The 26,136-nt window shown below is 37.9% G+C and overlaps 1 long non-coding RNA gene across 4 annotated transcripts; it reads right to left on the bottom strand.

Annotated features, from left to right (window-relative positions):
* Nucleotides 1-332: 332 nt before the first annotated feature.
* LOC137216230 (uncharacterized) lies at nt 333-24,847 on the bottom strand. 4 transcript variants are annotated; one of them, XR_010939648.1, is made up of 7 exons: nt 22,983-24,847; nt 20,294-20,798; nt 16,261-16,376; nt 15,157-15,328; nt 14,310-14,387; nt 2,817-2,968; nt 333-2,107 (listed from the first exon to the last, which is right to left on the bottom strand). It is a non-coding gene; the product is annotated as an uncharacterized lncRNA (long non-coding RNA). The 4 variants fall into 4 exon arrangements; XR_010939646.1 differs by having other exon boundaries at nt 16,261-16,459; nt 20,294-20,379; XR_010939645.1 differs by having other exon boundaries at nt 20,294-20,379.
* Nucleotides 24,848-26,136: the final 1,289 nt, after the last annotated feature.

Below are 26,136 nucleotides of genomic sequence, written 5' to 3'. Positions count from 1 at the left end.
AGGGGGCATGGGTTTGATCCCTGGTCGGGGAACTAAGGTCCCACAAACCACATGGCATGGCCAAAAAATATATATATATATATATACTGTTTTTCCTTTTCCCCTCTAATGTCCTGAAGATGAAAGCCAACACACCTAGGATGTCCCAGCAGAAAGAAGATGGAAACACCTGGGTCCTTGATGGCTTCATCTCAGCTCCAGACCTCTTGTTAAGTCAATCCATAAATTCCCTTATTGTTTGAACTATTTTAATTGAGGTATACTTTACTCACAGCCTAAAGCATTTCAGTTGACATAGTTCTTGTCGAAGGTTGAAAAAGTACTCCAATCAAGGCTGATAAAGCTTGAAAAAAAAAAGCAAGAGACTCCCCATGTGGTATGACGGAAAAACTACTGAAACACACATCCCCTACCACTTCCCATTCTTTATCTAAAATTCCCACCAGTAGAGGCTTGGTGATGTAAGTTCATCACATGAACAAACTTTGACTTCCTTTATGTGTCAGGTTGTCAGATAAATATTTGGGACATACTCATGTTAAAAATGTATTTATCATTTATTTGAAATCCAAATTTAACTGAACATCCTGTGTTTTTATTTGCTAAATCTGGCAACCTTAACTACGTGTCACATCCTGTGGTAAGCTCTGGGTTTAAAACACCATTACCGGGCTTCCCTGGTGGCGCAGTGGTTGAGAGTCCTCCTGCCGATGCAGGGGACGCGGGTTCGTGCCCTGGTCCGGGAGGATCCCACGTGCCGCGGAGCGGCTGGGCCCGTGGGCCATGGCCGCTGAGCCTGCGCGTCCGGAGCCTGTGCTCCGCAACGAGAGAGGCCACAACAGTGAGAGGCCCGCGTACCGCAAAAACAAAACAAAACAAAACAAAACACCATTACCCATTTCAAGGAACTCATCTCTTTGGAAGACTGTAGGTGATTCTTCTGTGCACACTGGGTAGACACACGTGATTCTTCTGTGCACACACGCCTAAGAAACTCTCTGGTTCAACTCTACATTCTACAGACCAGGAAGCTGAAGCCCTAAGAGGTCACATGATTTGCCCAAAGGCACACAGCTGCTCCAGGGCAAAGGTGGAAATGGGTCCCACATTTCAGGGTTCTTTCCAGTGTACCTCTTTCCTGTGGCCCCTTCACCCCTGCTCCTGAAGCCTTTTTGTTTTAGGATGAAACGGGAGGCTAATATTGTTTGACTTGGTGGAGAGAGGGAGACTTATAATATAAATAATCTAATTTCCTTTGATGAGGAAGACAATTGCATTTTAGTCACTTTCTTTTTTTCTTCTTCTTTTCTTTGTTGGCCGCGTTTGCACGGCATGCAGGATCTTAATTCCCTGACTAGGGATAGAACCCGCACCCCCTGCCGTGAAAGCACACAGTCTTAACCACTGGACCGCCAGGGAAGTCCCCTTGGTCACTTTCTTACATGGAAGAGTATTTTGAATAAGAGGAGAAATACACAATTGTGGAGCAAGAAAATTGTCTCCGAATCTACAGAAATACTTTCTTGAAAAGAAAATTTTCCAAATATTCTTTCATATAGGTAATATACATCTACACATATCTGTCGTGTGCACAGGTGTCATATGTACAGTTATATGTCATATATATAGCTAATTACAATAGATCATATAGGTGATATATAACTCAAAGCCACATCAAGACTTGTTGTAATTTGCAAATATCAATAAGGAAGGCTTTCCTTTATTACCCAGGTATCCTTAGCTAATATTTTGGTCGAGATTGCCAAGTACCCAGCCTCTGTAAGTGATGAACATGGTGACTCTCCAGTTGGGAAGTCATTATTCCTTCTGAAAATAGGCAGCATGGAATAAAGCTCTCTGGGTAGGCTGCTATATTATCACATTTCCTACTCATAGATCATCAGGGCGGAAGACTCAGAGTTTTTTCTAGAAACCTTTTACATCTAATCCAATTCTTTCATTGTGCGCTAGTCCAAATCATGGGATTCTGTCAGTGGAGAAGATGGAGACCACATTAAGTCAATTCTCTGTAGAAGATCTTAGATCTAGCATAGGTTGCTTGTAAATCTTCTTTTCTCATGTTTCTTATAAGCCAAATCCAATTATCCTAAATGCAAAGAATAAGGCAAATTTCACATTAAGAAACAATCTCAGAACATATACCTAGACTATTGGGCTGTACTAATAAAAACAAAAACAAACAAACAAAGAAAACTGAAATTCCAGAATAAATAGGATAAATTCAGTGGATCCTTGGAATTCCTTATAACGCACGTGACTCAAAATCTCAATTCTTTAGATATAGACATCCTCAATTAGTCTATGCAATTATCATGTATTAAGTCTTTTCAAGGTCTATCAAGTTGACTCTCCAAGTTGTGCATTCTTTCTCATGCAATGTCCACACATGACCATATCACAAATAACAGCTCTCTGTCTCAAGCTACCTTACCTCAGGCAGGGAAGGTCTTTGTGAAAACCAAAAGAAGCTCCTGTTTGAAAAAAGAGATTGCGCACTGCAGCTTCAATCTTCCCAATTATTCAGCTTTTTAAGAGTTCTCCCTTGCCCTACCTCCAAGCTACTGACATTTTGGCTGTTTCCAAAATTCAAATCTATTCTCCAAAGACAAGAGCCCACATTCATCTCATTGCATGCATTCTGTTATGCTTGTTGTTTTTGTTAAATGAATCACATTACCTTATAGTCTCACCTTGTGTAGATGAGAACATTATTCCATGATAAGAATTTCTGTAATGGAAATGTTAAAAGTATACCCTTGAGACTTCGACCTCCAGTATAGTGGATTCTGTCTTACCTGCTTGGACATGTTGTATTGAATTGAGGTCACAGTTATGCAAATAACATTCCAGAGATTTTTCTCCCACTGAAATAAAGGGGGCTGTTCAACCTTCTGTCTCTCCCATTGGTTAGGAACTCTGACTCCTGGACCTAGAGAGCTCTCCAGTCCTAGAATGAAGCTATTGTTAATCAAGTGACTTCTGTGAGGGCCTCAATCCTCTCTCCCACCTCCCTGCACCATTGCCTCTTAGTCAGCATGACTCAACACTTGACTAAGAATGTTCTACTTGAACTTTGATTGATTTCAGAAGAGTGGCGTGTCTTAAATGTTGACCATTTACTGATTCACTGTGAAGACAGAATTCCTGAAAACCGTGAAATAAAGTTTGAAGCCAAAAATGTGACCCAAGAAAACTGTGTAAACATATTTTCTTAGAATCCTTGACATCTATGAACTTTTCTGTCAGATCTCAGCTCTAGATATTGGATTACTATGCACTAGTAAGTCTTTGGGAGTATTTCTTCTTCTTCTTTCCTAAAACTCCCTGGCCATTAGAAATTGGTCTCTTCCTTATCAAGCCTATCTATGTATATAAATTATGAAATAATTGTTGATGAAAAGTCTACTATTTCATAGTTGTAAAGAGATCCCTAGTAGGCAATCATCTCAAACATTCCAAGTAGGACTGAGGACCAGACACAAGCTGTACTTACAGCTGATGTTATACATGTGTGTATTGGGGACAGTATTTCCAGGCATGATTCCGGCACCCACAGACCACTGTATTTCACTCTGAGCAGTGTGAGCTGCCAACTTGGGAGTGTTCTTTCTTTCTCAAGAGATTAAAGAGAGAGAGAGGTGTTTCGTTCTTTAAAATACTATGAGAGTGAGTGCAGGTATCCTCCAATTTTCAAAAGTTCTCTCTAAGCCACTTTGCTTTTACGAAAAACCTGCATTAGTACCTATTTTATCTAACAGAAAGAAATCTGAAGAGGATTTTCGCTTTTATGATAAAAGGTAAAAAGCAAAAATAGCATTCAGCGTTTGCTTTTTGGGGTTTTTTTAAATTAATTTTTTTAAATTTTTGGCTGCATTGGGTCTTCCTTGCTGGGCTTTCTCTACTGTGGGCTTTCTCTACTTGTGGCAAGCGGGGGCTACTCTTCGTTGTGGGCTGTACTTAAAAAACAAAAACAAAAAAACAAACAAAACCCCCTGAAATTCCAGAATAATTTCAGGGCTCTTATTGCGGTGGCTTCTCTTGTTGCGGAGCATGGGCTCTAGGCGCGTGGGCTTCAGTAGTTGTGTCGTGCGGGCTCAGTAGTTGTGGCGCACGGGCTTAGTTGCTCTGTGGCACGTGGGATCTTCCTGGACCAAGGATCGAACCTACGTGTCCCCTGCATTGGCAGGCGGATTCTCAACTACTGCGCCACCAGGGAAGACCCCAGCGTTTGTTTTGCATTGAGACTTAGTAGAGGCATCTGTGCACCCAGAATAGGGAGAATGGCCCCGTCAAGCTCCTTCCCCAGAACCACACTCAGGATCTCAGCAAGCGGCCGCCATAGCTTTGAACTGTGTCTGTGAGCATCTGTGCTTTATCTCCATTTATTTTGTGCCTCCATTAGCAAGATGTGTCCAAAGGTAGTTGCTTCTTTGCTTTACAGCATCGTGGCTCGTGAAAGGGTCCATAGGAACTCTACTTTCTGATAGCTGGGGAAACCTGTGAAGGTGTACTGGAGGAAGTGGAGATGCATGGAGGGGATAAATGAGATGATAGGAAAGCAGAATAAACCAGAAAAGCCAGTGTTTGTTTAGCGTCAGTAAATGCTACTATGAGTGTCCCCAACAAAGAAGTCCTAGCTTTAAGTTCAGTTACTTCCTGTCATGATAGTTAATATGAATTAAAATAAGAATTAATAATCATTCGAATATTTGTTCTTATTACTACCTAAATTCCATCCATCTAAGTGTTCCGTTGCCAAAAGCAACCCCAAAGAGATGACAGGAGAAGCAGCCCTCTCTGAGTTAAACCTAAAATTATTTCCTCATTGTCATCCTACCCACTTCCTTTTGAAGCCAAGTTATCTAAACTCTTTTGGAATTCATTTATCTCACAAAGTGTTTAGGCAATTCAGTTGAGAACAAAAATATGTTTGGTTTTTTTTTGATAGAATTTCTCACTGACTTTTTGTTTCTAAGAGTGTATCCTTTCCATTTGCTTTAGTGTAATTATTTTCCTTATGGAGGTGATTGTTTTGAAATGAGGGCTAAATAACATTGTCTCTAGATATTATTGCTACCTTTAGCTGATATTCAGACAAGGAGGACAAACAGCTTTCTCAAAGATAGTGCTGTTATTGTCACTAACTTCCATTTACTAACATCTTTCTTTAACTAATTAGTATTTAACTGGTGAATAAATGCCTCATTAAAACAATTCTGATAGGCTCATAATGCCATCTAGTGGTCAACGTTCAAAATATCATCCCACGGGCCATTTTCTTTCTACCCATCAAAATACGGTCATTATTCTTGAAGAAGTAGCTCCAGCTACTAACCAAGAACTATTGGTCGGTATCCCTGGACCCTCACACAAAGCCATGACAGCATTTCTAACATTGATGCAGACTTAGGGAAAATTAACTTATCATCCTGTGTGCCTTGGGCTCCTAACCCATTTGGTGCGTGGAGCCACTGCCACTAGAAAAAAGGAGAGCTGAACGAAGTGGTAATTCAATGCACTAGTGCATCCTCATTAACGGCATGCTAGGTAAGGATACAAGTATAATCACTCAGTTCTCTTGAATACCTGAAGTAATAAATGATATCTGTACAACATTTTTTTTCTTTTTTTTTTTACTGTATAAGAATTTTACAATTTTACCTAATCCTAACACCTACTTTGTGACTAGGATGGAAGTACTTATATTGCACTTGAGGGAACTAAAGTTAATGAACATTAAGTGACTTGATCAGAGCCAGGCGCCTACAAAATGCTCAAACTCAATCACGGGTTTTCAAAATCTCAGTGACTCGAGCCACCAGCACATGAAAAAGGCTGATAATTCAGGACAAAGGAGACCTTTTCTCAGAAATGCAGAAGACTGAATATATGCTTATCTATTAATGTGATTTACTACTTTAGAATGTATATAAGGAAAAATATATGGTTATCTCAATAGATGCTTAGAAAGCATTTGATACAATTCAACTCCCATTCTTGATAATAGTAGAAGTCCCAATAGATAGTAAAAGGATGCCACCATAGCTTGATAAAGATTACATAAAAGAATCCTATCACGGTCCTCACATATAATAGTGAAACCTTATAACTGTTTTCTAAATCTTGGCTTTTGAGTTTCGAGGATTTGGAAAAATACAATCAGAGCAATTTTTTTCCCTGAAGTGGGAGAATAAAAGCATCAAAGAAATAAGGTAAACGAGTTACATATCCATTGAGACAGAGCCTCTCACCATGCCAGAGAGGAAGGGGAGAGGAGAAGAGAAATAATAGAAGCTCTAGCAACATTTGAGGAATCCAGTGCCAGTGACCCTGGACTGCTCTCCATGGACCTTCCCAGGTAAGGGTTCTAAGACAAGGCCCCAGAACTCCCCCTGCTGCAAGAGGATTCAGAAGCACTTGAGGAGCAGTGCTTGGGTGGTGAAGGGCCTTCTGCAGCCCCACCTGGTTTCCTACTGCAGCCCAAGGGGAGTTTGGGAACAGTGGGATAATTTTAAATCTGCTTTTGCGGGATGCAGGTATAGCTAAGAAAGACACAGATCTGGAGAGGCCTCTCTGTCACTGACAGTGATCCTTCTGAATAAGGATCAGATGGAACTATGGATGTCTCAGGATGGAGACCCCCGATGCTTCCCCATAATGTAGTACCTGGCATTCCCTGAAGAACCTACAGACAATCCAGGAAAAAGTGTCAAGGAGACATGGAATTAAAAAAGAATACGTTTGTGCCGTAAGAAAAATTAGACCAATTAAGTTCAGTTATAGAAAAATTACATTGTACATGCATAGTTTATGGAGTGAGACTCATACTTGGTACTCATACATGTAAATGAACATGCAAATGAATAGATAAATCTCTGGAAAGACAAATGACCAGAGAGTAACAGAGGCAGGGCTGTCTCACATAATTGTGCAGGTACCATTCCCATTTTTATTCCATGTTATCTTATATTAATGAGAAATAGTATAATATAGAGGTTAAGAGTTCTAGCTCTGGAGACATTCTGGGCAAATTACTTCACCTCTGTGTACCCTGCTTTCCTTAAGCAAAATGAAGATAATAACATAAGCTACCTCATAGAGTTGTTTCAAGAATTGAAGAAGTACATGTAAAATTTTTTTAAATGCCTGACATAGAGTAAGCTCAACAATGTTAACCTTTATTATTTTGCATTTTGATGAAAATATATTTGAATGTTACTTATGTAAATTTTAATATGAAGTGATTTTATAATAAAACTGAAAAAAATGTAACAACCCAAAGCAGAATATTGAAGATACCAATTCAGATTCAAAGTAATATTTAGATGGTATCAAATAGATAGCCAGCCCTTACATTAAGAAGACAGGAGTATAACAATGATGATGTTCGATTTGCAGAGGTTAGAGAGAATTTTAAGAAGATCAGAAATTGGATTGAGTCTGGAAGATTACAAATGAGCTCTCTGTAAACTCTGCTTGCTTGGGACCCTCGTGTCAGTGTCTGTGGGTGGGTTGCTTTGTAAGGGCTCCTGGTGGCTTTCTTCTGTGTCTGTGTTCTCCCTTTCTCTCTCTCTCTCTCTCTCTCTCTTTCTCCAGGGGACATGCCTCCTATTTCATTTAACAACCTTCCTAAACTGGGCACGTGATAAGTGGGAAGGCCTTCATGAGTTACTTCAAACCTAATGAAATAATGTGGAATTTTGACCTTGTGAAATGATGTTTTAGCCTAATAAATCTTTACACCCTGGTTCTCATTCCTTCTGATTCTCTGGCTTTCTATGCTGGTTTAGAAGATATTCAGGTTCCCAGGACCTTGCTTTCTTTTGCTATTAGAGGTGATAACTTCAAGGTTATTCTGTTGTAATTATTCCAAAGTGGGAAAGCCTGAACAATAACCTCTAGTAAGGAGTGATGCAACAAGCCTCACACAGATGGCAGGGCTCACAAATTAAAATTATGTACAGAAAGGGAATGTTTGAATATAATTCTCTGTTCCTTGGGAAGAACAAAAAGAACCCACATAAAGTTACTCACATGGTTATGTTTGGAAAACAAAAACCAAGCCAAGTGGACACTATGCAGCTGCTTTAGTATTTAATATTGTATATAATATTATTTTAGTACATTAATAATGCTTGTTTATCGTAAAAAAATTTTTGTTTAGAAAATACAACTGAGAAAAAGTAATAGAAACCGTAATATGACCACTGTTAATGTATATTTTTCCAGACATTTTCTTATGCATAATTTTGCAAAAGAAAATGAAATTATATACAATTTATACACATACAATTTTATAGTCTCCTTTTTAGGCTGCTTTTACTTCAGATATGGTGAAGACCTTTCACACTTTATTATTTTTTAAAACTGCAGTGTATTCCATTAACCCTCTAAATAAATCTCCCCTTTCTAATAAATATTCAATTATTTCCAGGTTTGCATCCATATACAAAACACTGCATTACACATCTTTGTTCACACTTGTTAAAATATGTGCTTAAGATAGAGTCTTTAAAATTGGGATTACTGAGTCAATGGGACACACAGTTTTCTAACCTTTCTATTACCTAGAAAGGTTATACCAGTCTAAACTGCTGACAACACTGTCTGAGAGTAATTTCGTTGCTTTAGGAGCTTCTCTATGTAGAAATTATGTGTACTTCTTTGTGCCGCTTCCAAGATCTTGTCTGCTGGGATTCTGGCAGTGATACCAGAGTGAGCCAGTGATTCTTACTCTTGTGCATAAACCCAACCACCTATGAGTTTCCTCTCTTCCTTTCATTCTAAGAACAGACAACTTCAGCAAACTCCTAGCCTATGGAGAATCTCTAAGTGAAGTAGTGATCTGAGTCCAAAGATGGCCACCAGCAATTCGTCCTCTCATTCTGTGCACTTGCCTCACCTACGATACAAAGGCCGAGTCTCTTTCTCCTGCTCTTGTATCTGGGATAATCTTGTGACTTGCTTTGACCAATAGAATACGATAGAAGTACCATCATGACAGCTCTGGACCTAGGCTTTCAGACACTTGGCATCTTATACCTACTTTCTTAGAGCCTTTTTCACCACCATGTAGAGAGACCTGGCTCTCCTGATGGAGAAAGAAGGAGATATTGCAGCCTTGTGGACATCCCAGTTTTCCCTACCAAGACCGCAGACACATGGGCAAAGCTGTCTTTTATATTCCAGTGCTGGCCAAGCTCTCCTCTGAAATCAGCCTCATGTGTGATCCTCAGCAGACACCATGTAGATGAGGAAAACCGTCCAACTGAGCCTAGCCAAGCACAGAATTATGAGAAATAAGATAATATTGTTATTTTTAACCACTATGTTTTGGAGTGGTCGTTACACAGCAATAGGTAATTGAAACACCAGCTATCTGTAGTTTTTAAAGGCTAAGGACATGGCTTTCATGCACAGCTGTGGAAAAGACTGCTACCCGCCTCCTACCTTACTATATATTCCTTATTATTTTCTTAGAGACCTCTTGAGTTTTAGTTGGCTAGATGGCCATCCAGAATAAAAAGTATATTTCTCAGTCTTCCTTGTGTTCAGTGTGGGCAATGTGACTAAGTTCTAGCCAAGAGACATAAGCAGAATTATCAGATGAGACTTCAAAGAAGTTTCTTAGGTGTCTTTAAAGGGAGGGGACATTCTTCTCCCTCCTCCCATTTTTTTTTTCTTTTTTCTGCTGGCTGGAATGCTGAAATAATGACTGAGGCTCAGGCACCCATGTTAGACCCTAAGGCACCGTAAAAATGTTGTAAAACAAAAAATAAAAATAATTTGGCCCTTGATGATGATCCACCTGCTGTGAAAGTTCTGGACTGCCTACATTCTGACTGTTTCTATGAGAGAGAAACAAACTTCTACTTTGTTTTAATCCATTGCAGTTCAAGGTTCTCTTGCTGGTTTCCACGTGTTGTCGAAAGGAATTCACAGAATTTTCCAAATTTAATGAAAGAAAACAAACAGATCCAAGTATTCCAGAGAATTTAAAAACAAACAAACAAAACCCACCAGAACCAGAACATGTCACAGTAAAAATGCTGAAAATCAAGGATAGAGAGGAAATCTTGAAGGCAGTGAGAGTGAAACATACGTATCAGCAGAATTCCCTTCAGAAACTATGCAAACCAGAAAATGGTAGAGTGACATCTTCAGAGTATTTAAAGAAAAAAATTGTCAACCCAGATTCTCTACCCAATGAATATATCTTTTTAAAATGAATAAAATAAAGACTTCTTCAGACAAACAAAAGCTACGAGAATTCATTGCCAAAGACTTGCACTGCAAGGGATGTTTAAGGAAGCTTTCTAGTTTGAAGGAATATGATACCAGATGGAAATGTGGTTCTACACAAAGAAGTAAAGATATCTAGATATGGTAAAAAGGAAGATAAATATAGAAGACACGTTTCTTTACTTTTAACCATTTTAAAAGATAATTGTCTAAAGCAAAAGTAGTAGCAATGTATTATGCACTGTGGAGTTTATAACATATATAGAAGTAACATGTATAACAAAGATAGCACAAAGATTTGAGGGAGGAAAGAAAAAGTATACCATTATAAGTTGTTACACTGTATGCAAAGTTGCATAGTATTTGAAAGCAGCCTCTGATAACTTAAGGATGTATATTGGAAATCCCAGAACAGCCACTAAAAAAATAAAACATGAACTATAAGTAATATAAGGTTCCACTATTGTAAATGGGATTGTTTTCCTAAGTTCCTTTTCAGATAGTTCGTTGTTAGTGTACAGAAACACAACCGAGTTTTGTATGTTGATTTTGGATCCTGTAACTCTACTGAATTCATTTATTACTTCTAATAGCTTTTTCTTATGGAGCCTTTAGGGTTTTCTATACATAAGATCATGCTGTCTACAAACAGGAACAATTTTACTTCTTCCTTTCCAATTTGGATTCCTTCCCTTCCCTCCCTCCCTCCCTCCCTCCCTCCCTTCCTTCCTTCCTTTCTTTTTTTTTTGCCTAATTGCTGTGGTACCTGTAGAGTAGATATACTTGCCTTCTTGATCTTAGAGAAAAAACTTTCTGTCTTTTACTGTGGAGTATAATGTTAGCTGTGGACTTTTCATTTATGGTCTTTATTATGTTGAGGTAATTTCTTTGTTGTTTTTTGAGCAGTTTTATCATAAAAGGGTGTTGAATTTTGTCAAATGTGTTTTCTGCATCTATTGACACAATCATATGCTTTATTCTGTTAATGTGGTATAGCATATTAATTGACTTTCATAGGTTGAAACATCCTTGGATCCCAGGGATAAATCCCTCTTGGTCATGGTGTATGATCTTTTTAATATGCTGTTAAATTTAGTTTGCTAATATTTTGTTAAGGATTATTGCATCTATATCTATCTATCTATCTATCTATCTATCTATTCATCAAGGATGACCTGTAGTTCTCTTTTCTTGTGGTGTCTTTGTCTGGCTTGCGGGTAATGCTAGCCTCATAAAATGAGTTTGGAAGTGTTCCCTCTTCTTCATATTTCTGAACGAGTTTGAGAAGAACTGGTGTTAGTTTTTCTTTAAATGTTTGGTAGAATTCACCAGTGAAACTATCTGGTCCTGGGCTTTTCTTTGTTGGGAGGTTTTTGATTACTGATTCAATCTCCTACTAGTTATAAGTAAGTTCAGTCTTTCTATTTCTTTATGATTTTGTCTTGGTAGGTTGTATGTTTCTAAGAATTTATCCATTTTTTTCTGGGTTATCCAGTTTGTTGGTATACAATTGTTCATAGTAGTCTCTTACACCTTTTCTTTTTGGGTTGGTTGTAATGTCTCTTCTTTTATTACCAATTTTATTTATTTGAGTCTTCTCTTTTTTTCTTAGTCTAACTCAGGGTTTGTCAATTTTGTTTACTTAAAACTCAATTTCATTGTTTTTTTTCTATTGTTTTTCTATTTTCTATTTTATTTATTTCTGCTCTAATCTTTGTTATTTCTTTCCTTTTACTAACTTTGGACCTAGTTTGTTCTTTTCCTAGTTCCTTGAGTTGTAAAGTTAGGTTGTTTATTTGAGATCATTCCTCTTTTTTAATGCAGGCATTTGAACTTCCCTCTTAGTACTGCTTTTGCTGCGTCACACAAGTTTTGGTATGTTGTGCTTTTGTTTTTGTTTGTCTCAAGGTATTTTCTAATTTCCTTTTGATTTCTTCTTCGATCGAATGGCTGTTCAACAGTGCATTGTTTAATTTCTACATATTTGTGAATTTTCCAATGGTCCTTCTGTTACTGATTTCTAGTTTCATACCGTTATGGTCAGAAAACATACTTAGTATGATTTCAACCTTTTTAAATTTGTTAAGACTTGTTTTGTGACCTAATATGTGATCTATCCTGGAGAAAGATCCAGGTGCACTTAAGAAGAATGTGTACTCCCCTGCTGCTGGGTGGGATGTTCTGTACATCTGTACATGTCTGTTAGGTTCATTTGGTCTATAGTGTCATTTGAGTCCTCTGTTTCCTGTTCTGGGTGTTCTGTTCATTATTGAAAGTGGGGTATTGAAGTCTATTATTATTTTATTGCTCTCTATTTCTCCCTTCAGTTCCATCAGCATTTGCTTTATATATTTAGATGTTCTTATGTTAGATGCATTTACGTTTATAATTGTTATGGCTTCCTGGTGGATTGACACTTTTATCATTATAAAATGTCCTTCTTTGTCTCTTGCAACAGTTTTTAACTTAAAGTCTCCTTTGTCTGATATAAGTATAGCCACCTACACACTCTTTTGGTTACCATTTGCATGGAATATCTTTTTTCATGCCTTCACTGTCAGTTAGTGTGTGTCCTTAAATCTAAAGTGATGTTCTCGTGGTCCGCATATTCTTGGGTCTTATTTTTTTAGCCATTCAGCCACTCTATATATTTTGATGGAACTTTTAACTCATTTACTTTAAAGTAGTTATTGATAGGAAAGGATATACAATTGCCATTTTGTTAGTTGTTTTCTGTTAGTCTTGTTGTTCTTTTTTTCTGTCTCTCCTCTTGTTGTCTTCTTTTTGGTTTTGTCATTTTTTTGTATTGATATGTTTCGATTCTTTTTTCTTTTCTGCAACTTCTATATAGGTATTTTGTATGTGTATGGGGGGGCTTATATAAAATATCTCATAGCTATTACAGTTTATTTTAAGCTGATAACAACTTAAGTTCAATCACATGCAAAACTTCTAAACTTTAATGACTCCTCCCCCCAACACACACACTTTATGTTACTGTTGTCACAATTTACATTTTCTGATTTCTCACCAAGGAAATCTGTCCATAAGCTATTGCTGAATTGTGTTTATGGGAGAAAGGAGGGTCCAGGGCTTCCTACTCAGCCATCTTGCTGATGTTACTGCAACTCAATTCTCATCTTTATGCAAGTATTTATTATTTACTTTCTCCTAACCTGTATAATATGACTATAGTTTTCTTGGAACATTCTGGTATTTAATATAGCACAATACAATTTTTAAGGCAGCATATTAGCTATTAAATTTGCTGCAAATACATCTAAATGTGTAAACCCAAACAACTGGAAGGAAAGAAAAGTAGTGAAGTAAGACAATCTGTACATGATATAAATTAAGGAGTCTTGATAACAGATGAAGGCTTGTGAAGGTCCTCTTTAGGTTCTTCAGGGTCTTAGACAGTGATGTGTTGATTACTATTTAACGATCAGTGCTCCAGAATTGGTTGAACAAATCCTGATTTGGAATGTTTGCTGAATCCTGCGGTGTAAATCCTCCCACCTAGGCTGATTCAAACTACCAGCATGATGTCATTGAATGAGGAGCTTGGAAGAGATGTGAAGGTATGTGTACAACTCACTCTTAAGAACTAGCAGAAGCCACCTTCAGCACATTTTAACCCCACCGGCCTCTTTTTTTTCCTTTTACTCTCTGATTCAACCAAGTAGAAATATATTTCTTTGTGCAAAAGTCTTGCTCTTAATATGTAATCATTACTTAAGTTTTTGTGTATGCATTTACACTGTATATTTTTCTACTTATTAACAATAGACAAAACTTTTTAAAGAACATATAATAGTTTGCAAAATCGAATTCATGTATTAATGTGCATCTAACCTATATTTCTCTAGATGTTTATTTGTCTATATAGGTCATGATAAAAGTTTTATGACAAAAATATTTGCGTATAAAAGGATATTAATTTTAAAATTCTAAAATTCCTCAGAAAATATTTATTAATGCCTATCAGCATATAGTAATCCATGGGATCGAAGGAGAACAGAAAAGAAGGATTCATCTATGCTCACCTTGGGTGAAATTAACATGATCTGAAAGGTGAATCATGGAGAAAATGTTTGTACCATCCTCTGGGCTCCATGTGTATCCTTAACCATATAATGAAAAGTTATTTTAGAATTATCTGTGTCTTTATTCCTCCTCTTCCCCTCCCTATGGTCCTGCTGTAAAACTTAGCAGTATAGCTAAGTAGAGACACATTATTTTTTATTAAAGTTAATTCATAATTTTACTTACAAAAGTAAAGGCAAAATTGAGAAATGAGATGCTAAAGATTACATATTTATACATAAATTATGAGAATATAGTCAGCTTATAAATTCAGCTGGTGTTAGAGTAAGAAGGGCTAATAAGCAGGAATGAGACTGGGTCATTTGCAGAGACGTGGATGGACCTAGAGACTGTCCTATGGGGGAAGTAAGCCAGACAGAGGAAGACAAGTACCGTATATTAATGCATATATGTGGAGTCTAGAAAAATGCTGCAGATGAACCAGTGTGCAAGGCAGAAACAGAGACAAGACATAGAGAACAAACGTGTGGACACCAAGGGGGGAAAGCGGCAGGGGCAGTGGTGCTGGTGGTGGGATGAACTGGGAGATTGGGATTGACATGTATACACCAATAGGTATAAAACTGATAACTAATAAGAACCTGCTGTATAAAAAATAAATAAATAAAGTAAAAAAAAAAGAAGGGCTAATACATTCCCATTTCTCTCCTGTTAGAGGCACTACCATGGAAATTTTAGAAAAGGATTGCAGTAGTGAAACACACATTGTTCTACTGCAAATGTTCCATGTTGTATTTAAGAAATATGCCATTGTAGATACCCAGTGTACCAGTAGATCTCTCTTACTGTTTGCTTTCTTTGAAGTTCGTATTAGTGCTTTTGTTTCATTTCATTTTCTGTAGTTGAAGCCTTTGGTGATGTCTGGAGGACTACACCTGAAGTCATTTTGTAGAAATAAAACTGTCCTGTAGAAGATCTGCTCTTCCTTTTCCTGTCTTAATATTTCCTATCATCTTTCCTGTATTAGGACAAGAAAACGTCAGTCCAATGAGGTCAACGGGTGTGTTCAAGGTCACAGACCCAAATCAGTAGCACAGTGGTGACTACAAGGCAGTACTTTGGATATTCAGAAAGAAAGGGTTTGCCATCATCCTATCGCTGAACTCGGGGTGAGGTCCCAGTCTAGGTGGGTGAGTGAGTGACTGTGATGGGGCCAAGTATTTTAACATGTTTGGGCCTCAGTTTCCTCATGTATAAAGAGTGGAAAGGACATGGACTACATCATTTGTTTTCAAACTTGGGTGGTGTCTCAGTGACCTCCACCAGAAATGAGGGAAGAAGGAGTTCAAAAGGCTTTACTCCCAATTCAGTCACAGTGGTTCTCCTTTTAACTGTGGTATGTATTGAGGTCATAGATTTTTATTAAAAGAAGAATTGCATATACATAAACATCCATGTATGTGTATGCATATATACTGGACCATTATAGATCTTAAATTCCATGATAGTTATTTTTTCTCTATATTTATTGTTGAAATTACGAAGCTTGCTTGCATTTGCTTTTAGAAGGACTTTAAATCCTGCTAATAGTAATAACTTTGATGACTACAGGAGTATAATATAATATTTGATGTGAAAGACAAGGAAAAACAATGTTGGCATGTCAGTGGTAGAAAAAACAGGCATCATTAACCTATATGTATGTCATTATTAAAACCTGCAACAGAAGTGATAACGGAATTTTGAATAAATGACTCAAGGAATTTCCTTCATTTAAAATAAAGCACCCTCCCCCCAAGTAAATAAAATAACATAAAAATAAATAATGTGTGCCAACCACAGCAATCATTGTGTTGCAGCCCTCCTCCATTCCTGTTAAACCCTTTTCAGACCTCATGGCTGTAAGTGGAACATGCAATTGAGGAGAATTTAACTCCCTTTAGAGCTCACCTCTAGCACGATGAAGGAGCAAGGTCCACAGGATTCTCCTTCAAGAGCTAGACAAACCAAGGAACGTTCTCCAGGGTTTTAAATTTATTTCATAGGTTGTTTTCTCCTTTTTCCCTCTGCAAAGGTTTTTGTGAATTTAAAAAGTTACTGTTTCTCTACTGGATTGTATTCAATTTTAATCTTTTGAGACCAACTGTCCCTGTACATGAAACAAAAAAATCTTAACAAAAGCTTTTATGTCTTTCTATATTTAATATAGTCTATGACAAATTAAAGTGGGACATTTCTTTCTCTACTTGGAATGTTTTCATCTAATACATAGACTATTCGTAGACCTGTCTCTGGAATCTTTTTTGCCTTCACTAATGACATTTTATATGCCAGCCAATTCACATTAACGTAAACAGCAGGAATGAATCCCTCTGTCATCCATCTCTTAATTATTTTGTTCTGACTACTTAAATCATTCCGGTTACTTATAATACATGTCAGAAGCAATTTTTTTAGATCTAGGAAGAAATTAATGGTTAATATTATTATGAGTATAATCTGTAAACCCTGGACACTATTTTAAAGAAAAGAGCCAACAAACACCCTGCAAAAATGTAAAAGACAAAGGCCGCATAGGGTGTTCATATTACTAAAAACATCATTACTCTTACAAAATATACTCTAGGACAATGACTGGGACATTATGATGTAATTGCACCAATAATTAATACTAGGCCACAACAGTGAGAGGCCCGCGTACCACACACACACACACACACACAAAATTAATACTAAAGTACTCTTGCTGAGATACAAAATTAATTTGGAGACGTCTGGAATCATAGATCTCACATCTAGAAATGAGCTTAGAGTCCATTGAACCAACTCCCTGTTATTACAGCTGATTTTACAGCTGAGGAAACTGAAAACCGGAGAGGCAACTTTCAAGGTCATCCAGAAATTTACTGGTAGATCTGGGGCAAGGATCCAGGAATATGTTTTGGCTCAAAAGTACTCATGAAAATGAGTAAGAATGACCCAGGGTTTGTACTACTTAATAGCTGTGGGAGGAAGGGCAGTTTACTTGACCTTTGTGAGCTTTACTTTCCAATCAGAAGAATGGGCGTAATTATCACTGCCTCCCAGTGTTGATGCGAGGATCATTTGAAGTAATTATACAGGAGCGTAACTACTGGAACACTCACACATATTTTGGTATCCAAAATGGAGCTGTTGTTAATGAGCCCTGCAAGAAACCAGAGTATAACGGTGCCCCTATTGGGGAGCACTTTACTTCTGACCAAAATTAAAAACGACGGATATGGATACCCCCTCCGTTCCTCGGGATGCCTTAAAAGCAGGAGATTGGTTCTTACAAATCAATGCTTACTCTAGCTCTGACTCTAACTTTAACAGCTGTTTCATCTCTCCTAAATAGAACTAGCTGTACCACTGAAACCTGAGTATATTCCCTGGGACTGATGGTTTTTTTCCTAAAGCGATAAAGGAGCTTATTGGATAAAGGTTAATTGCTAACTGTGGTGTGCTAATGATACCATATTGATGAAATTACGGCTCACTGATAGAAAAAAGGCTCCCAAAGCACTGGAAGCTGGAGGGAAGTTCTAAACAATAGTTATTGACTTGTTTCTCTGAGGGCCGCTAAGTAGCACCAATGACTCAGAAGAATAAAAATGATCCACAGAGTTTCCATTCTTTTATAATTCATTTCTTTGCTTCCAATGTTCTACTTGCCAATAGCCAATTATAATTTTAATAATTATGTGTCTCAAAATCAGCAGTTGATACCTTGGAGAAAGAAATACTACAAAATAATTTATTCCCTTTCATCTCCTTTGTTGAGAGTGTGTTATAAAGCGTAATAATCAGACAACAGATCCTAAACCTCATGGCTTTCAGACAAGTGAAGCACTAAAAGAGTGGTGGATTGAAAGTATTTGAAATCAGTTAACTTTAGAAAATGCCCCACGACCCTTAATTCCCAAGTTAGGCTTTATTCTTGCTTGGATTTGGCCCTAGAATTTATCTCCACAGTTTGTTCCATCTTCAGTAGATCAACCCCTACTCACTCTCAACACCATTTTCATTATCATTAGCTTATATTGACTGAGGGCCTCGAACCAGGCTCTGTTAAATTCTATATGTGTCATTTAATTATCATATCCACCCTAGGAGCTTAGTATTACTGTCTCCATTTGATAGTTGAGGAAACTGGAAGTCAGGGAGGTTGTAAGTTCCCTTAAGTTCACAGAGTTGTGATACCAAGCAGGGCCCTGTGGGGCTCCTGGGCACAAAAGCCTTTCTGCATCCCGCATTTCTTGATTACAGGAGATAAGCTTCGTTCAGCCTCCCTGACCTTCCCTCAGTTCCAATGGGCAGATTCAAGCACCTGTTAATTAGGGAAGGGAGCGGATGCAGAGACAAGGGAGGAACAGTCAAAAGAAACAATAGTGCAGCCTTGGGGCAGGTTCCTGGTTCCCCCTCAAGGGATACACACAACAATATCTTTGAGCTGTTTTGCAGATACTGAAATCACCCCCCCCACCCCCGTGGGAGAAGTTAACTGTGTGCTGCCCACAAGCACGGAGACTCCAGATGGGTTGGAACCAGAAGGTTGAGGATGCCGACTCCCACTTACCTCACCACCAGCCAATCAGAAGAACATAGGAGCTGATCATGCCCTCTTTGAACCATTACTATGAAACTTCTCACTACCCTCTCCAAGGGGGGACACACAGTTTTGAGGGCATTGGCCTTCTGTGGCCCCCTCGGCCTGGCAAAGCAATAAAGCTATTCTTTTCTACTTCACCCAAAACTCTGTCTCTGAGATTTAATTTGGTGTCAGGGTACAGAGGCCGGGTTCGGCTTCAGTTGGTGATGTCAGAGCTGGAACAGGACTTTTGCATCCATGCACATGACCCAGGGCTGCAGTGTGAAAAACATTCTTCCTTTCCTCTTGCCCAGATCCTTTCCCAGGGACCTAAGGTTTTTCAGACTAAGACTTTCATTTTTCTGTGAAACTCGTTCAGTCCAACAGAAAGATCCTTACCAAGTTCTCTGCATGGTTTTAGTACATATTTTAATCTACCCAATTATTTCAGTGTTTGGTACAAACTTAGCTTATATATTACCTAAGTTTGCTCACTTACACCTAGAAATATGCTTAAGGATAAATGAGGAAAGAGCAATGATTTATAAGATCAAACAGGGAGGAATAATTAGTTATAATCTGAGGGACTCACACAAAGGAGATGAGCTTTAAGCTTCAGATATATATATATATTTATATATACATTTAAACTTATATATATTATATATATATATTTAAGCTTCAGATATATATAGATAGATAGATAGATAGATCTCCAAAGGGGTCCAAATCTATTCTGTAGTCTAACTCCCAAGCTCCAGAATTGAAAGATATCAGCAATTATCATTCTGCTAATAAAAGGTTTTTTTTAATTATCTGAATATTCCCAATAAACAAGCCAAAAACGTTTATGACAGATTAATGGAGAGGTCATTGTAAAAGGAGCCAAGCTTCATCAATTTATTTTAGATCTGAGACTTCAATAGTTTAGGGAATCAGGGATACAATCTGTGGCAATGACTGGATCAGAAAGAACAGAAAACAAAAGGCACAGTTCTTGAGCATATAGCATTTCACACCATAGAGCTCTGCCATCGTGAAATTAGGAAAGTACATAATTAAGTCATATACACACCCGTCATATGCACAAACTATGTTACGCATTCTTTAGTGAGTGTTCATAAGAGTTCTCCTCCAGTCCCTCATAGCACAGGTGAGAAGAAAACAGTGGCTGCAGTCATGAAAACACAGACTTCCCAAGCTAGACAAGACTTTATTTTCAATCTAGGTTAATGCCATTCTCATTATATGATGAACACAAGATCCAGTGAGGTCCAGTGATGGTACAAGACCTCACAGCCACTTAGTGGTTCAGCCAGTACTGCAGCAACTAATCTTTTGGGTTCTGATTCACTGCCCTTTCAGCCTCACCTTGTTTTTCTCCATCACCTTGTGTCCTCTTGTAGTTCAGGATGGCCATCTGAAACCATGTCATCTCTTCCTCCCCAAGGGGTTATCTAAGTAGGAGATCATAGAGGAGCACAACTCTGTTTACATCATGCATCAATTTTACTCACGTTTATATTGCTACTTTACGTTCACAAAAAAACAAAACAAACAAACAAAAAACCCCATACATCTCTCAAAATGATCTCTGCTTGCAGAGACCAAGAGACCTTTCTAGTGAGTTTCCATAGAAACAGTTTCTGAAAGCAAAAAATATGACTCAGTTTTGGCTGTGGAGCTACATGTGTCCTCTTACTTCTTACTGGGGTGTCTGGATCTCTAGGGGCTCTTATACATGCCCTCTTCCTGGAGTTTCGGGTGTCAGTTACTGTCACTCTCTGCTTGCTCCTACTTGCATCACATAGCAGGTCCTTCAGCATGAAATTAGCAGGAGTGTAATCAGAGGAGATTTGAGACTCCTCTTCTCCGCCTAGCAATGAAGAAGCCCATGTGAGACCCCTAATAACCTTATTTTGCTGAATTATGAGCTGAACTTCTTTAATTGACTCTTACATTGTTCCCCAATTAAAGAAACCTCTCACTAGCTAAGACTTACTGGTCCCTAAGGCTGTGTACTGGCTTTATTGTGCATTTCTGGGGCATTTCTGGGTACCTTGGGTCACCACTGTACTTCCCCTAAAGCAACATTTCTTAGAAAAATGGGACAGCTGAGGTATTTGTTAGAAAAGCAGACTCCTAGAGCCCACCCAGGCCTACCAAATCAAACGTTGCATTTTTTCCAAGTTCCTCGGGTAATTCTAATGTGACCTAAATTCTGAGATCCTCTGCTCCAAAGATAGCAAGTGGAGAATTGGGGCAAATTCTGTCAGGAAGCAGATGCTCTAAAAGCTCGCTACATCAGCATCACCTGAGAGCTTGTAAGAAACGCAGAAGCTCCATCCCCACCCCAAGCCTAACCAACTAGAATCTGCATTTTAACAAGATCCCTCGTTAAAGTCTGTATCTTAACAAGATCTCTGCACAATAAAAATTGAGAAGCACTGCTCTAAGAGATTTTGCCTGAAATTCATTTCTCTTGCTGAAATCCCTTGGATAATTGCCAGTATCTTCCCTTGCCTTTTATGAGTTACTTAGAGCTTTAGGCAAAAGCTGTCTTTCATAAGAGGATTTCAAGAGATGCCAGGTTCCCCAGGGCAGCCCGAGGCACTTCTGTTTTGAGGCAAATTCTCAGAGTTCTGGCTACAAAGAAGATAGCCTCCAGCCATTGCAGACAGGCCTCCAGGAAAGTGAGTTTGCCTGGGGAAAGGCCAAGCAATAACTTCTTTGCCCAACATCCTTGAATCTGGTTGAAGGTTAAAGAGGTAAAGCTCTACTCCTGTGTTTATTTCCCTGTTTAACTCACTGAAAATCTTGAGTAGATTTCAAATATTAATCCCAATTAAAGGGGTCATATACAGGTCTAAGATGTCCACAGTGCTGGCAACACAGCTTATCCAGGCCTGATTCTCCTGTTAAATTGCAATTTCACTTTATTCTCCAGTGAGATCAGTTATTAACCAACTTGGCCAACTTCTTTTTACTATACCTATTTTCCACGGTGTGGGGGAAATGACTGGTCTTCAGGTCAGAAATTCTTTCTTATGTATTGGTTATATTGTGAGGCCTTGAGCAAATAACTTAAGCTTTCTAGGTTTTTTCCTTTCTTTACTTACAAAATCTGGGTGATAGTGCTTAACGCAAACTGTCCGGTGTTAGGGTTTTATTTATTCTTTTCTTTTTTAGGATAAAGGGAAAATCTTTTTGCAAGTATATTTTACAGCTGTATGGTGTTTCACAAATGTGTTTTTTTTTTTTAAATGCCAAATTGATGAACTTCAAGTCACAGCTCACAGATTTCTATTCTTTTTCAAATATTCCTGGACCCCCTGCTTTTCTCCCTCTTGTGATCCACTAATATGAAATGTAGATCTACACTGATACCTGCGATGCCTGCCAGACACCACCTTGCACCCTCCATTTGCTGTCTTTTATCTTTCATCTTCCAACCAGACTTCTGTAATGCAACCCCGTTTATGCCAACTCAGTCACTGACAGTACGTTTTGCAAATGAGATCCTTTGGGATGCTAGATCAGATACTCCCCTGAAGTCTAGACACCTTCCAGGGAGCCTACTCCATTCATTATTCATGCACGGGTTTGTCATTTAGTCACCCAAGAGTTTTTAGGATAAAAGCCTTGCCTTTTCACTCCCTTTAGATGGTATAGATTAACAAATCAGAGTAATTCCTGACACTGGCATAGTGCTTTGTATTTTGAACTGGACTTAACAGGCAAGATCTCATTTTGACTTTCATTTTAGAAAATCCATAAGATCTACAGGGTAGGAATGTTTGAACCTATTATAGAACCCAAAAACAACTTGCCCGGAAGTCACTAGCTAGTAAATGACAGATGTGCGTCAAACCCAAATCTACAAGCTCTTACCATAACCCTGGGTGTCTTACAGCATGAATGAGGGTCAGGGTGAATTTGCAAAGCAGAAAGTAGAGTGGAAATAGGGACCCTCAGCCCTCAATATCAATTCTTTCCAAATGTTCTCTCTCTCCCCTGGGCTCCCAGAATGCTATTTTTATATTTTCATTTTTGTACTTACCACATTTTGTAATCTCTTTTTATGAACCTTTCTTTACTCGTGTAAGAACTCCTGGAGGGAAGAAAACATAGCTTCTTTATATTTGTAGCTCCAGAACCTAGCACAATATCTGGCACTTAGTTTCATGTAGTACATGTTTGTTGGATGAATTTCAAGACTTCGTGTAGATGCATTGAAAACCAAACCAAAGACACTATGCATTATGTTACTGTGCTCAAATACAGGAAGCCCAACTTAGAAAATCCATCCAAATCCATCTTGGTCCGCTGTAATGTTAGACCTGTAGCTTTGACACCAAACACCGCCCTAGTCATTAGAAACGTATCTAAACATTAAATTACAGAGGCTAAGAACACAGGTGAACCCAGACTACCTGGATTTGAACCCTGGCTCCATTAGCTGTGTGTGCTTGAGTAAGTTACCTTGCGTCTCTGTGCTCTGTTTCCTTATGTGTAAAATGAGGGGAAATGATTTTACTTACTTTTTGAGATTGGGAGGATTAAATGATTTCGTATCTATAGTGCTATTAAGCATTTATTAGTAAGTATCATTAGAGCCACCATTTCCCATTTCATTTTGATATTAGGGACAACAACTTCCAAACTGGAATATTAATATTATATGTTGGATAATATCAACTTTATCTCTGTTCTTATCCCAATGTCATCAAATGATGCCAAAGTTGTATGTGTAAGCATAGCTGATTCTCTTTGCTGTACAGTAGAAACTAACACAACATTGTAAAGCAACTATACTCCCATAAAAATTTTTTTAAAAAAGAGGCCAAATCATCAAATAATTTCACTTATCTATCCAAACACTATACAAGTGTTTATTTAGCACCTACTCTTTACCTGGCACTATTCTGGGCTCTAGAATTACATTGTTCAATACAGTGTTTGGCTATATAAATTTACATTTAAATTAAACAAAATTAAATAAAATTAAAAATTCAGTTCTTTAGTTGCACTGGCCACATTTCAAGTACTCAGTCACTACATGTGTTTGGTGGCTACTGTATTGGACAGTACAGATATAGAAAATTTCCTTTGGGGCAGAAAGTTCTGTTACATAGAATTGTAGTACAAACACAGAGATAGAAGCTGATATTCTACTAAGGAAGATAGATAAGAAGCAAATAAATACATAATAATTAGGAATTAATAATTTTCTATGAAGAAACATTATATTCAGTTACTGAAACATTGTTAGAAAAATTAATTTTGATACATAATTCCTTAATGAGCTATCATATAATTATATTAAAATTATAGCTGGTTTACCAATTACAAAAGTAAAATATGTTTATTGTAGAAAATTTAGAAAATACAGAAAAGTATAGAAAGGAAAATAAAAATATACTTAACAGTATTTTACAAAACAATCATACATCTGTATCCTGACATTTTATTTGATATTTATAGATTATGTATTTTACCATGTCAGTCTTCGAAATACTATTTTCAGTGTCTACTTAATAGTACCGTTTGTGAATTTGGTGTTCTTTATTTTATCACTGCCTCATTAGAATTTAGGTTGTTTAAAAATTATTCTAATATCTAAATGAATATCCACATATATAATTCTTTGTCTGCCTTTTTATTATTTCTTCATGAAAAATCCTTAGAGTACCATTTCTAGAGCAAAGTTATTGAACATTTTTAGACTCTGAACTCATGTTGAGAAAAGACCTTTCAAAAATTTGAACTTATTTGTGCATATATCTATTCACCCTTGGCAACAGCGTTATTTGTTTTATCTTTACTGGTGTATGATTGCTTTACAATGTTGTGTTAGTTTCTGCTGTACAACAAAGTGAATCAGCTATACATATACATATATCCCCATATCTCCTCCCTCTTGCGTCTCCCTCCCACCCTCCCTATCCCACCCCTCTAGGTGGTCACAAAGCACCGAGCTGATCTCCCTGTGCTATACGGCTACTTGCCATAGCTATCTATTTTACATTTGGTAGTGTATATATGTCCATGACACTCTCTCACATCGTCCCAGCTTCCCCTGCCCTGCCACCCATGTCCTCAAGTTCATTCTCTACGTCTGCGTCTTTATTCTTGCCCTGCCACTAGGTTCATCAATACCATTTTTTTTAGATTCCATATATGTGCGTTAGCATATAGTATTTGTTTTTCTCTTTCTGACTTACTTCACTCTGTATGACAGACAGTATATATTTTATTTCCTGTAATAGTGGAAAGTATTTTGCTCAATAGTGAGAATGAGCATCACTTCCAATATTTATTAACAGTTTGGGCTTCCCTGGTGGTGCAGTGGTTGAGAGTCCGCCTGCCGATGCAGGGGACGCGGGTTCGTGCCCCGGTCTGGGAAGATCCCACATGCTGCGGAGCGGCTGGGCCCGTGAGCCATGGCCGCTGAGCCTGCGCGTCCGGAGCCTGTGCTCCGCAACGGGAGAGGCCACAACAGTGAGAGGCCCGCGTACCGCAAAAAAACAAACAAACAAACAAAAAAACAGTTTATATGTCTTCGCTGAACTATTTTAGTTTTATACCAATTTTTCAATTGCAAAATTATATGAGCTCTTTGTATTTTAAGGATAGTAACCATTTGTCTTTCCTATTTGGGGCCAACATTTCCCCCAGTTTGTTGAATATCATAATCATGTTCCGTATTTTTTAGATGTAAAAGCTCTGAAACTCATATGTGGCAAATTTCTTTCCTTGGTTTTAAGTTTTGAAAGCCCCTGTATCTAGAAGAATGCCTCACACACCATGAATACTCAAGAAATATTGGATAAAGGAAAGGGTGAATGAATTAATGAAATATTTGACCCATACTGACAAACAATAGCTTCATTTTTTTTCCTACAGATGCAGGTCATTCCTTCCAATCATTCAAATGTAACTTGGAACTAGAAGAAAAAGTTAGCATTTGTATTGATTTTCTGGTGGTAGCGTATTGTCTCCCTGAATGGAACCTCTTACAAGGCCCAAGATCCTGCGTTTGTGTACATCCAGCCTCCCATGGACACTGTAGCTATTTTCCATCCCACAGGATCCATGGTTTTTGGTAGTCGTTGTACTTTTTTTAATGGTAACTTTACCCATTATTTAATAAATGTTTAAAATCCACTTCCACCTTTCCTCAGCATCTACCTGGCTTCTTCTCTCATCTTTCT

The sequence above is a fragment of the Pseudorca crassidens genome, chromosome 21, assembly GCF_039906515.1.
Source record: "Pseudorca crassidens isolate mPseCra1 chromosome 21, mPseCra1.hap1, whole genome shotgun sequence".
In the NCBI taxonomy this organism is placed as follows: Eukaryota; Metazoa; Chordata; class Mammalia; order Artiodactyla; family Delphinidae; genus Pseudorca; species Pseudorca crassidens.
Note: the sequence above shows the minus strand (reverse complement) of the source record. Positions and strands in the feature narration are given on the sequence as shown.